The sequence below is a fragment of the Pelobates fuscus genome, chromosome 1 (assembly GCF_036172605.1).
Source record: "Pelobates fuscus isolate aPelFus1 chromosome 1, aPelFus1.pri, whole genome shotgun sequence".
In the NCBI taxonomy this organism is placed as follows: Eukaryota; Metazoa; Chordata; class Amphibia; order Anura; family Pelobatidae; genus Pelobates; species Pelobates fuscus.
The window spans coordinates 261300015-261312836 of NC_086317.1; the positions used below are offsets into that span (position 1 = coordinate 261300015).

Consider the following 12822-nt stretch of genomic DNA (forward strand, 5'->3'; position numbering starts at 1 on the left):
TCCATAGAACCCGCTGTCTCACTACTGACACCTCAGGGAAATTATGAGGCTTGACGACGGTTATTTCACTTAGTGCCAAGCTTTGTCTGGTGTAGGAAAAATACTGAGACAAAGTAGTCCCTTTTAGTGAAATTCCAACACACTCAGTCGGTCTCAATTAAATACTTTTTTGAATGTGGGGATGACAGTGCCGCTTCAAAAGAATAAAAATCGGTTGCTGCATGAAATAGTGAGGCAGGGAAATCCTTAGGATTAATACAGCGCTGGACATTTCCTGTGAGTGTGTAAAGTGGGAACAGAGCAGAGGACAGAAGAAGGTTGTTGTGCGAGCAAAGCTACCAATATCAGGTTGTACTTGCTAGTTAGAAATGATACGTGGTTTGTAGGAGAGTTGTAGGTGAGAACTAGAAATTGTGAAATTAGATCCTTCTGGATATGTGGGAGTCTAGTTAAATAATTTACACAGCGGTCATATGATAGAGAAGCTGATAAGCAAGACAATTCAGTCAGCATGATTCATTATGGGATACATGGAGGCAATAAGGGTGGGTTGTACTAGGCAAAATGGTAACTAATGAGTGGGAAAATAAATGCTTTGGTTCAGTTTTTTTTTTTACTTTAAAAGTGAACTGTTGTTTTTTTAATATAGTTGGCTGATTATTGAGATGAGGCCACGGGTGGCTAGATGTGAGAATACCTCTTGATGGCATTATTTTCCCATAATACATTATCAACGCACACACTCTTTCCCTCTCAATAAAATGGAGAAAATGGTATGACTGATGTTTTCTGTCAGAAGAATCATTTTCTCTAGCTCTTAAAGGAATTATAGTTTAAACAAAAAAAAATATAGGAATAAATACAATATGCCACAAAATGTGCTTTATGTGTGAAAGTATTATTTACCACTAAAAAAATGTTAAAATGATAAATGGCAATGTTACAAAAATTTGCACAGGGGAACAACTTAGAATAGATCAAATAATAGCTATTCTCCCTGACATTACCCATGACCATCCAGAAAGCACAAGATAGAAAATGCATGCAAGGTGTCACAGTCAGGATGATACAGAAATTCTAAAATGAAAGGTGAAAGTGAGCTAATAACATGAAGCATAGATTTTACAGTAAGGAAGAAGACAGGCAGCTTGCTGGTGAACACAATAAAAAAATAAATAATATGGAAATGATGGGGGAAGCAGAGGATCCAGCATCGGATAGAAAGGACAGGGATAATATTTAAGGAGAGCCGCTGAGCCAGAGGAGGGAGACAGCCGCCTGTTGGGCGGTACCAGGGATACTCAGACAGGAGAGAGGGAGGAGCACAGCCTGGCAAGCTCACACTCAGCCATACAGCATCTGCCAGGAGCTGCTGGCTGTGAATGGGGCACCGCTAGGACCCGGGGAGGCACGGCTCTGGCTGGGGAGCTGTGAGCAGGAAGAGGCTCGGTCTGAGGAGAGCAGGGCTGGGATAGGAGTGCTAGCTCCGGGGAGCGTGCCAGCTACAGCACAGGTAAGGCAGGGCACAGCCCTGGGAGAGGACACGGGTGGGCACCCGCTGCAGGGATGGCAGTGTGTACTATAGGGATGGATGGAGAGAGCTGGAGCAATGGAAAGACAGAGTCCATAGAGCCAGCTGTGACAGTGACAGCCAGGAGGTGGGGAGGAGGATACAGGCAGAGCCAGGACACACCGGGGACATGGCTTTACCCTACACCAACACTCACACCCGCTGAAAGGCAAGGGCTGGTGGACTGGACCGCTATCTGCTTAAATCACAGCCAGCCAATCTGGACCTGCTCCGGGGAATCATCCACCGAAAAGAAGCCTGTGTAGGTGTCCGGGAGTCATATCAGTTGACCCAAGCCATAAATATGTATCTGTCGATCTTTCTGCCTATCCCTCCATCCATCATCTATCTATACACATAGATGTGTTCCAAGGCTGCACATATTTGCTGCTGTTGTACGTACAGTGTATATGTGTGTATGCAACATTCTACTGTAGAATCCTGTAATGCCATCTATCGCTTCTATCTGTGAGATATGCTTAAATACATTAGTTTGTCTTTCATTCTTTTTCGTGTGTGTATAGATAGATATATAGATAGATGGATATATTATTTTTTTAAATTTTCAGTGGATTTTTGCTTTACCAATGTAAAGATATTTATTTTTTTTCAAATGCAGCTGATAATTACCTACAGAATGGAGTAACATTTAATTTCACTGCAGTTGTTTAGATTTGAGAATGTTGCCAAACAGCTGCTGCCTTGTGTTTTAAATGCAGAAATCCCTGGAGTATTTTGTTTGGGAGAGACAGATATATTTAGTGGTTCAATAATAAGAGATGGGGAGGAGCTCAAATGAAGATGCCTTCCATCTGATACTATGTATCTCTGCGATTTCGTTCTCATTTCATTAAATCCCAACATTAAGTGAAAACATGGTATTTGGTATTCATTTTTTTAAATGCATTTTATACCAGCCTTTGTACCTGTTTAATACCCTATATGAATAGCAAAATAAAATATGGAATATTTTGAATATTTGTAATAAATGATACAAAGTGAGCATCTGATTAGACAATAATTCAAAATGATCCCTCTGCTATTATTCTCTGTTACATGGTTCTGTTCTTGTAGCAGTGTGAATTACTAGCCCATGTGTTTGCTGTTATGCAGCATTGAATGCATAACCCCAGTATTAAAATAAATATTTATTTTGATGGGTAAGAAGGGACAAAAAACCCAAATCACACACCACTAGATAGTGAAAGAGAAATGTCCCTTTGTCTTATAACCACAAATTGTTTTATTTCAAAAGAGGTGCAATTTATTATGTTGTCATTCCATTTGAATCTTAATTGCTGCTATATGAAGTTTGCTTATTGCTTGTAGCACAGTAATATGACATTATTGTGAATATTAATCAAATAATCACCTTTTTACAACTATGTACCTTTTGGTTTTCTTTGTGTTGAAATAAGGAAAGACATTATAATTATTTGTTAATTTATTCCTAGTTGATATTTTAAAATGGACTTGTCAATGTAGTTTTTGGGGTTTGTATTTTTTTCACAATATATTTACACAGCTTAACATGTGTTACATTAAAGCAAATCTAAGAACTTACTTGGTTTAAATATAAAATTTTTGAAATAATTATTAAAGAAACATCCCAAGCACCATAACCACTACAAGGCACGATAGTGAATAACATGCCAGGAATGTAAGTAGTGAAAGCATTTGCAAAAGGTTTGACAGCAAGCCTTGTGTCCGCCTGGCGCTTGGGACTTCCTCGAGTCTACAAAGTGGTAGAAGCTCCTGCTAGGTATGGCCAGTTCATTGGCTAAAAGTCAGCTAAACTGCTTGGTTCAATGCAGAGAGCGTCCAACTCTCATGGACAAGGTGACCACCTTGGCTTTCTCACTTCCTTTATTGTGAGCTTTAGGTATTTTTCAGGATTATTTGTTTAAAGGGCTACTACAACCAAAAACAGTGTTTTAACATTTTTTGGTTAGATTAACCATTAAAGTGACACTGCCCACATAACAAAATAACTAAAATGGCTGTTTAGTAGATATGCCCCAAATGAAAACTTGCCTGCATTTTATTATTATTATTTTTTTCATTGTTGATATATATAAAAAAAAGTTTGCAAAAGTTGCAGTTCTGCCTTTTGACACACCTACCCTTCTAACCCCGCCCAGACGTTCTCTGACTGTCCAACTACAGACTTCCCAATGCAGTTCAATGAGAAGATTTTGCAAGGCAAGTGCTCTGGGCAATTGCTGCTTCTTCAGTTTAGCTCTACTGTGCTATACAAACCAGGAAATAACAAGATCCAATGTTGCGTGAAATCCAAAGGGTTGTTACCAGGTTAGTTATAAAAGTGTAAATTTATCTTGAAATCTGCACTCTCTGCAATATTAAATAAGGAGGACACACGCTTCATACATAAAGCTTTTCAGCAAGATAAAGTGCTTTAGGGGTCTCGAGTGCCCCTTTAATATTCTAGTCCTCCCCACACACACAAAAAAAATCTAAAACTTATACCAAATCAAGCACCATTGCAGGAGGACGAATGTCGGGGAGGGTGGGTTGAGAGGATGATATGAGCAGCAATAGAGGGAATGGCCATGCCACTATTGGACACCAGTTGCCAGTTGGCTTTGCGTGCTGACAACAAATGTCCAGTATGCAAAGAACTGACATTAACCAGGCTGGGACAACTAATGACACTCCTGGAGGGGAAGTTGCACCTTCTGGCAGCACATGCACATGCAGACTCCAAGCACCTTGACCACTTCAAATCACTGAAGTGGTCATGGAGCTTGGAGTAACCCTTTAATATGAAATCATTGCTATTGGTCAAATTATTACAAATTACAGACCAGAATAGCTAAAATTTTATAATTTGCTGGTTAATCCCAAGTGCAGTAATCGTGTGACTTTACTAAGAAAAAAAAGTTAATAAGAAATAATGGCTTAAATAACAACCCGGTATCGGTCGATTATATATCACTCAACCGTTATCAAGGTGATTACAATCCATATTTTACAAACCTTTTTCCTCCAATAATATCACCTTAAGTCAGAGAACGTTACTGAAATAATACCATGCCTAATTCGTGATTTAGTTGTTAATCTCGTAATGTACGATATCACAAGGTTAACAAGAAAAAAATGTGACGCCTTCACCATTTTCAATTACTGCACAGGTTGAAGGTTACAAGCAGCTGAGTGCATTAATGTCACTAATAGGCGACAGGTGCGTAATTAACCTATTATGTTCTATGTGGACATGGCAGTGTGTATTTATTTAGGTACCGTTAAATGGACAGTTTAGGTATCATGCACATCATGTGTATTCATTATGTATTCATATTATCCGTTTCGCTATGCTATATTTTAGTTACAAGGCCTTGTACTTTGACTGGTGTAATTGAACATTGTGGAATTGTTAGTTAATGTTGCTTGAACACGTCATCAAAGGAACACTATAGGAATAGTCTTAGGAATACAAACAAGTATTCCTAACAATATAGTGCTGGAGTGGCTGTTGAGGGGCCTGGCCCCACACAGATTGCAGTGAAAACGGATTTAACTTACCTTTTCTTCATCTCTGCACCAGTCTTGCCGTGGCTGGCCTCGCCTCCATGGATGAGATCCTCAGTCTTGATGATCTCAGCAAATACAATTCTTTCCCATAGGAATCAATGCGTTTCCATGAGGAGCGTCTCCTTGCAGAGTGTGAAGATTCTGAACGTAGTAAGGTGTAGTGGTTCTGGTGACTATAGTGTCATTTCAAGTCAGAGGAAGTGTCTGTGTTATTCGTTCTGCTCATGAGCAAACATTTACAAATAGTTTGGCGTATTGGCTGTTTATTAGAAATGCATTTTCACCGATGGGCACCCAGATATCTTTATCTCAATGAAGTGGTCTGGGTACTATGTCCCCTTCACCCTCCCGGTTTTAACACTGCAGAAGCAAGGTTTTCATTGTAGGGTTAACCTACCTCTAGTAGCTGTCATGCAGACAGCCACTAGAGGCATTTCCATGAAATAGTATAGTAAAACTGGTATTTCTATCAGATGGTCACACCTATGGGTAAGAATTGAATTGGCTGAAATTATCAGTCTCGGTGATTTATCAGTCAAAAAGGCAGAGCTTCACAGTGGCACTGGCCCAGTCACCATGGTGACTAGGGCACTATATATATATATATATATATATATATATATATATATATATATATATATATATATATATATTTGTAAGCCCCCATTGTAAAATGATTGAACCAGGTTGCGATAACCTCCGCATTGTTAATGGCTCATCAGCATTTGTCAACATGTCAATAAATATTGGACATGAGATTGCGATTTCCCTTCATGTGTGCTATAGACTGCAAAATTATACTCGGACTGTCCTCTTTAAAAATAAAAACTGATTTATTTATTTCAAATTGAGCCCACAAGTACTTTTATATATATTTATTTATTTACTAGGAATGACTCAGAAAAGTACATATGGGCTCAGTTTGATATAAACCATATATTATGTCACAGGGATAATTGAAAATGTGACATTCATGGTGTTACCATTCACCATGCATGGTGAAATGCAAGAGACTAACAGTGTTTTATACATTCATTATTATGCACTGGAGTTTATGAGATGCAAAAGCCACCCTTATGTACATAGTGTAATTTATTACATGTGCACGATAGACCTGTATAGATAGCCTTTCTGGTATTTATAGCTCACAAGAGCAGAAGTTTCCTATCCCTGCAAATGTGTTTAGGTGATGTTTGAGTCAAATAGTGGCTATAAATGTTTAAATAGCAATGCATTCCAATGGAAAATTACTTGTTTGATAGTCATTCCCCAAATGAAAAACATGACTTTTGGCTTTCCTTTGCCTGTGATCACTTTGGACTTGCAGACCTTTCTGACAGTGAAGAAAACTCTTATCCAAATTGCATGGATATAGCAGAATCCATGATATGCACAAAATGTACCCATTGTGCTGGTAAAATCACCAGTGTGTACTGAGTAAAACCAGTACATCTCATCTGTCTCCTCCAAGATGGCTGCTACAGATGGATGCAAGTAGCTGCCATTGCCACCACCTTCTTACAAATGTGACCCAGACGTTTTCTGTTTACCATCTTTGTTGTATTGTTCATGTGCTGAGGAGGTCAGCGCTTCTACACAATAGGTAAAATAATTATACATTTTCTAGCCATTTAGCTGACAAGCACAATACATGAATCTGTGAAGTTTGTTATTACAGTGTCTGGGTTATTTATTACATCTTAACTGTGTAGAGATGACAAAGGAATTACACATTTTAGGTGAAAACATTCACATTAAAAAATAAATTCTTTTTTTTCCCATTTTATATTATAAAATCTGTCCAGGTTGCAGCATAATTTTTTACTTTTTAAAAAATAACTAAAATAAAGAATGCATTTAACAAATATAAAGGATTCCTGCTGGTTTTAGTGTTTCTTTTAGAAATGTGATGAAGCGAGGCGTATTGCAAAGATATTTACAATAGTTATCTTACAAAAGCAGAGGTTTTGGAAAATTTACAGTGTGTTGTGGTTTTACGGTTAAAACTATTTGTAATACCTCCTTCATTTCCCTTTACTGTTCTCTGGCTCATAAAATTCAACTAGATTTATGTCTGGAAAAAAGAGGAAATGCAAAATGATGCCTATCTGTAAGACAAAAAATACTGGCATATAGCAAACTATCCCCCATCAATTATAAGAATGGAAAATAAATCATAAAACAAAATGTGTTATTTACAACTCAATAATGTGTGTCTAACACAAACCACTATCGATGTTTTCCTTTTCTAATAGTTTGGGACAAATTCTTAAAGGGACACTGCAGGCTTCACTTGACTCCCTTCGTTAATGCATGATGAAGATAAAGCATTAAAACCAAATATACAACAACAAAAAAAGGAACAAAAAAATAAATATTCCTATGTTAATTTTACTTGTTCTCTACAATTTTGCGGCTTTTGTGGCACTGAGAGTGAGGTATATATCTCAGAAACCCCTTAGCCTTCACAATACCCCCTATATGGGACATATAGTTGCAAGCAGTTCTATTCCTAAAATATTATGAATGAAATCCCACAGAAAGCCAAAGCAAGTCAAAATGAAGTTTCTATTAACACACAGAAAAGCTTCATTAATTAACAGAAAATAGGTGCCAACAGTCAGGAATTTGCGGAGAAAGTCCCGCATTTTATGGTACTGTCCCTGTAAAAGTGATTTATGAGGACTTTACCCTCACATTGAAATCTGTACAGCAGTTCAAACCTGCCAGACAGATTTAAAGATAAGGGAGGTTCAGGGTACTAGGACCATGGTCTACTTTGAGGGTGCAGGCTTTTTAGGGGAGGCTTGTCCTACTTAAGGAGGTGAATCTGCACCTTACGCAGACAGGGACCACCGCTTTGTGCTGCCTGCTCATTTGTCTGCCCACCTCCCTCCCATTGATAGGTATAGAGAAGCTATGAGTTTTTGGTATGGTGTTACATAGTGGGCTACTATGGTAGCAGCAAGCTTTGCAAATAAGTACAGTGCATTCATAATGAACAGAGACAGGTACACAGAGTACCATGCACTATAATCTATTTGGTATATAAGCAGTTTTGGTGCATGAAGTATCTTTTAAACCTATGCGTGCATATGTACAATGATGTCTCATGTCTCCAAGTGTGCAGTTGCTTATAACTGTAGTGATTAGCAAAATTTACTGCAGTTTTAACCTTCCAACTATGGTTGGAAACATCATGTGAATATAGTTCTTAATCAACTGATGGCAGTTGTAGTATGGTTGCTATCAATTTATTAAAGGGATTCTATAGTGCCAGGAAAACAAAGAATCCTACAGTGCCCCCCTCCCCCACGGCTGAAGGGGTTAAAACCCCTTCAGTCACTTACCTGAATTCAGTGCCGATGTCCCTTGACGCTGGGACAGGCTTCACCCACGTCCACGGGAGACCTAATGCGCATGCGTGGCAATGGGTGCGCTCGCATTGGGATTTCCCTCTAGGAAAGCATTTACAATGCTTTCCTATGGGGAAAAATCTGACGCTGGAGGCCCTCATGCAGAGCATGAGGATGTCCAGCGTCAGATAACCAAAGGTCCGTTTCAAACCAGGAAGCCCTCTAGTGGCTTCCTGGTAGACAGCCACTAGAGGTGGAGTTAACCCTGGATAGTATTTATTGCAGTCACTGAGCTGAAGTGGTCTGGGTCTGGGTGCCTACAGTGTCCCTTTTGGAATTGAGAAGTGAAACTGCAGAGATATGATCTAAACACCAAAACTGCTTCAGTCACTAAAGTGATGTAAAAGTTCACTGTCTCCGATATACTTTTTTTTAATGCATTATCTATATAATGCTTCTAAAAATGGGGGTTACTTTATTCTGGAGTTTCCCTTTGAAGTTCCAGTCAAATAAGGATTGGGGGTGTACTTTTTTGTAATTTATTTTCTTATTAAAGGAACACTATAGTGTCAGGAGAATTTAGACCAAGCCAGTCACTGGAAAGTTCTGCAGATTTTGGAGATCTTTCTTTTTGGTCTAAATTTTTGTTATTCAACCTACCACATCTCCTTGTATAAACCCCCAAGTTGGCTCCTGTATAATTGAATACACCCTAGGTAAGCATATGCTCTGACTTACTCATATCCTCTGCTTGTTAGCACTTTCAAAGACGCAATCTCAACAACTGAATTTTGTAATTAATATGTTGCTAAAATTGAAAACAAGAAAATAACTATTTATCAAATTATTTCAACAACACAAATTACTTGAATGAATTGAATGGCGTATTTAAGTATGTGAAGCTACAAAACACATTACAATAATAACATTTTTACATATGGCAACAATGTGCATATATATGTGTACTGTATTTAAAAAAAATGTACTTACAGAACTGCTCTCTCTTGTCCTGTAATTTCTACCATTCTAGGTGATTGAATTACTGTTGTCACTACATACTAGCTCTTCTTTCCCCCAAACTCCTTAATGGTGTAGAGAGGCACTTTCATTCACTGAGATGTGACATGTAATTGATGCTCCTAGCATCCAATTACCATCAACAGTGAAAACAGAGGCAGACTTTTTTTTTTTTTTTTGGACCCTGTGTTTGTTTATAGTCCCCACTGAAAGGTTAAGGTCCTCATAGCCAATGTGATGTGACTTCAGGTCATCACTGATAAGGTGGCAGAAGAAAAACATAGCAGACAAGAACAACCTAAAAACTTCAAAAATAAAAGGAATGAAGGTGTTCTCTGCCATTGTTCTTGAGCTTATACAAGATACAGTATGGTTAAGGCCTAAATATAAGTAAACAGTGCAGTCTAGGAGTTATGAAGACATTATAATAAAGCATGACAACAAATGGCAGAACCCGGTAATGGCTTAAATTTACCCACAAATACGATTCAGCACTATGTAACTTTTATACTACATAATTGTTTAAAATTAGGGTTAGGTTTATGCTGGATTTGGGGCTACGGGAAGGGCTGGGGCCTAGCCTGCCTAAAATTTGTGAGCATTACATTCCTGGGTCACATATATAATTAGCAACTTATGTTTTTAATTCAATCCCCAAATCTAAAAGTCATAAAACTTATTGCTGTACAGTACACATGGATCGTTTTAAAATAAAAATCTCCCACCAGTCATTGCAACATTCTGGTTCTAGCACTGTGAGTCTGAATGCCATGGTGCAAAGATGTCCCCTGCCCTTGTCTCCCAGCACACATTCGCTTATAATAAATCAATCAATATATTTATCCCCTACACATCCAAGTACTTTTATGGTGTGGCAGATTTCTCAAAATTTGATAGATAGATCGCCAAAAGAAATCTATTCCTAAATTCTGACAAAACTGCCTCAATTGTGTTTACAGTAAAGCTTTAATTAAACATAACGATCATCTGTTAAAAATCAAAGTAATGTCAAACTACAATTATCCAGTAAACACTTAGCAATTGATAAATATAAGTTATCATCCCAATTCCAAGCTAAATTTGGTGCTGCTCAGAAAAACGGCTAATGGAAATAGCATGAACATGATTATGCAACAACTGAATAAGAGGATATATTATGTGCATCTCCACAATCATAGCTCAGTTATCTCCAATCTGTGATTAATTGTTCTACTTTGTCCTGCACTGTGTGGCACAATTCATCAAAATGTCAAACAATCTCAATTGACTTACACTCAAAATACTAGATGTAGATTTAACCTATTTTACCTGGTTCAAACATACTTTCCATAGTACCGAAATAGAATGCTCAGTTGTGCTCCACTGGTCTGTAAAAAATTTGGAGGACATCACATTTTGGGAATTTCAAATTTGCACAGAACTGACATGGTAATTCCAAAATGTTTTTTTAGAATACACGTTCTAACCAGAAGGTCAGTGCCTAACAGAGCTATGTAAGTGTCAAACTAAGTATAAATTATTTTAAAGCTTACTGTGGGTTAGCACCAGATGACGTCTGGCACCATAACCACCATAGCACAAGGCAGTGGTTATAGTACTTATAGTCCCTTTATATAAACATGTGTTGTTGCTGAATATCAGTATACTTAATATTCTTATATAAATTCAACATAATCAATACCTGACCTAGTTTGACTAAAATAGTAGATATTCTACATAAAAAACACACACACAAAACATTGTGTACCTTTACAAATACTGCTCTGTGCTCCATTTATGATGGAGTGGAGCAGGAGATGCTATTGTTGTAGTATTTCTCTAGCACCGATTCCCTTGGGTTTCTGAAATGCCCAACAGAGACTGCAGCATCTGTGTGTTTAAATTAAATTTTCCCTTGGCTGTTATTACTTTTTTAATGCACTAGCTATACTGTATGTGCTGCATATTCTGTTGTAACATAGGCATCGCAGGAGACATAGAAAATAGTATTGTCTTATAGTTGAATAGCAAATAAAATCTATGAATTTAATTGTCAATATGGTGTTTCTCCTTAATATATAAAATCATACAACAGGCTTGAAATCTGAATGTTTAAATACCAACATTATATATATCTCTGCAAAAGGGGGGGGGGGTAACATTTTTGTAACAGTCACATGTACTCTTGCAAAGTGTTACATGTAAGCATTATTTTCTAGCAAGCTGGCGAAGCAGTTGGCATCCATATTAATAAACTGTTCAGTGTTTTTTTATTAGGAGATAATCTAAGCAACAAAATCACTTCATCCTAAAGATGCTGCCCCCTGCAGCCTCACTGTTACAATCAGTTCTGTTTATATTATGCATATTTGAAGAATTAAATAAATGTAGTTATTGAATCTTTTTGATGACCATCGTTAGTATGGAACGTATGCCGACGTTGGACACTGAGCGTCCAATGTTTCTGTATGAGAAGCATTGGATTAATTGTATAGAGAAGCACTGGATTGGTGGATCTCAGCAGTTGCTTTACATGCGCTGAGTGCCCTTAAAGATTTTCAGCGAGAAGTATCTGAAATCACCAGTAAGGAGTCCGTTTCAGCACTAGAATCAGTGGAGACTGGTGAAGTTTAAAGATGGTAGGGTACTTCCCGACATATTTGTTGGGCTCTACCCATTTAACCCCATGAGATGCCGTGCCATGTTCATAACCAACTGTATCAGCAGTCATTAGTAAAGGGGAGTATGAAAACGATAGCAGGTATAATCATGAACACATTCAATTAAGATATACATATCTTGTTTTTTTATATATATATTTTTTTAATGTATTTTATTTTATTTTTTTCATTAGAGTGTTCATTCAGTGATAATTTAGATCTGGAGTGCCCAAACGATAGATCCCCAGATGTGTTGTCATTCTAAAGGCATGCAAAGCATTAATGGAATTGTAGTTCTACAACATCTGGGGCTTTACCTTTTGGGCACCCCTGATTTAGATAAATCCTTCAGAGACTAATGGTAATACTAATAATGCATTAATTATTATCATTATAAAGCGCGAACAAATTATGGAACGCTGTACATTAGGATAAACTCAAATTTTAGCTAATAAAAAGCTTTGCACTGCTATTATCTACAACATTGCTAATGACTATGCATTTGTAAAAGGGCTCTGCTACCACCATTTGTAGGACTACAACACTGATCTTTCACAGCCAGCTGCCATCTGATACTTATAATACAGTCAGTGGATTGATAATCTACAAATAGCACTCAGTCCGTTTAGTTGATGTTGACACTGGTATTGCTCATTAGATAGAGCTTTTTTTTTTTTTTGCTGAGCCT

The 12822-nt window shown here is 37.6% G+C and overlaps 1 protein-coding gene across 1 annotated transcript in view; it reads left to right on the top strand.

Annotated features, from left to right (window-relative positions):
- Positions 1-1332: 1332 nt before the first annotated feature.
- The window catches only part of RAI2 (retinoic acid induced 2), an 89932-nt gene continuing 78442 nt past the window's right edge, over positions 1333-12822 (top strand). Inside the window, exon 1 of the mRNA XM_063444582.1 lies at positions 1333-1513. The gene's annotated coding sequence lies outside the window, so the exon portion shown is untranslated. The remainder of the gene's footprint in view (positions 1514-12822) is intronic.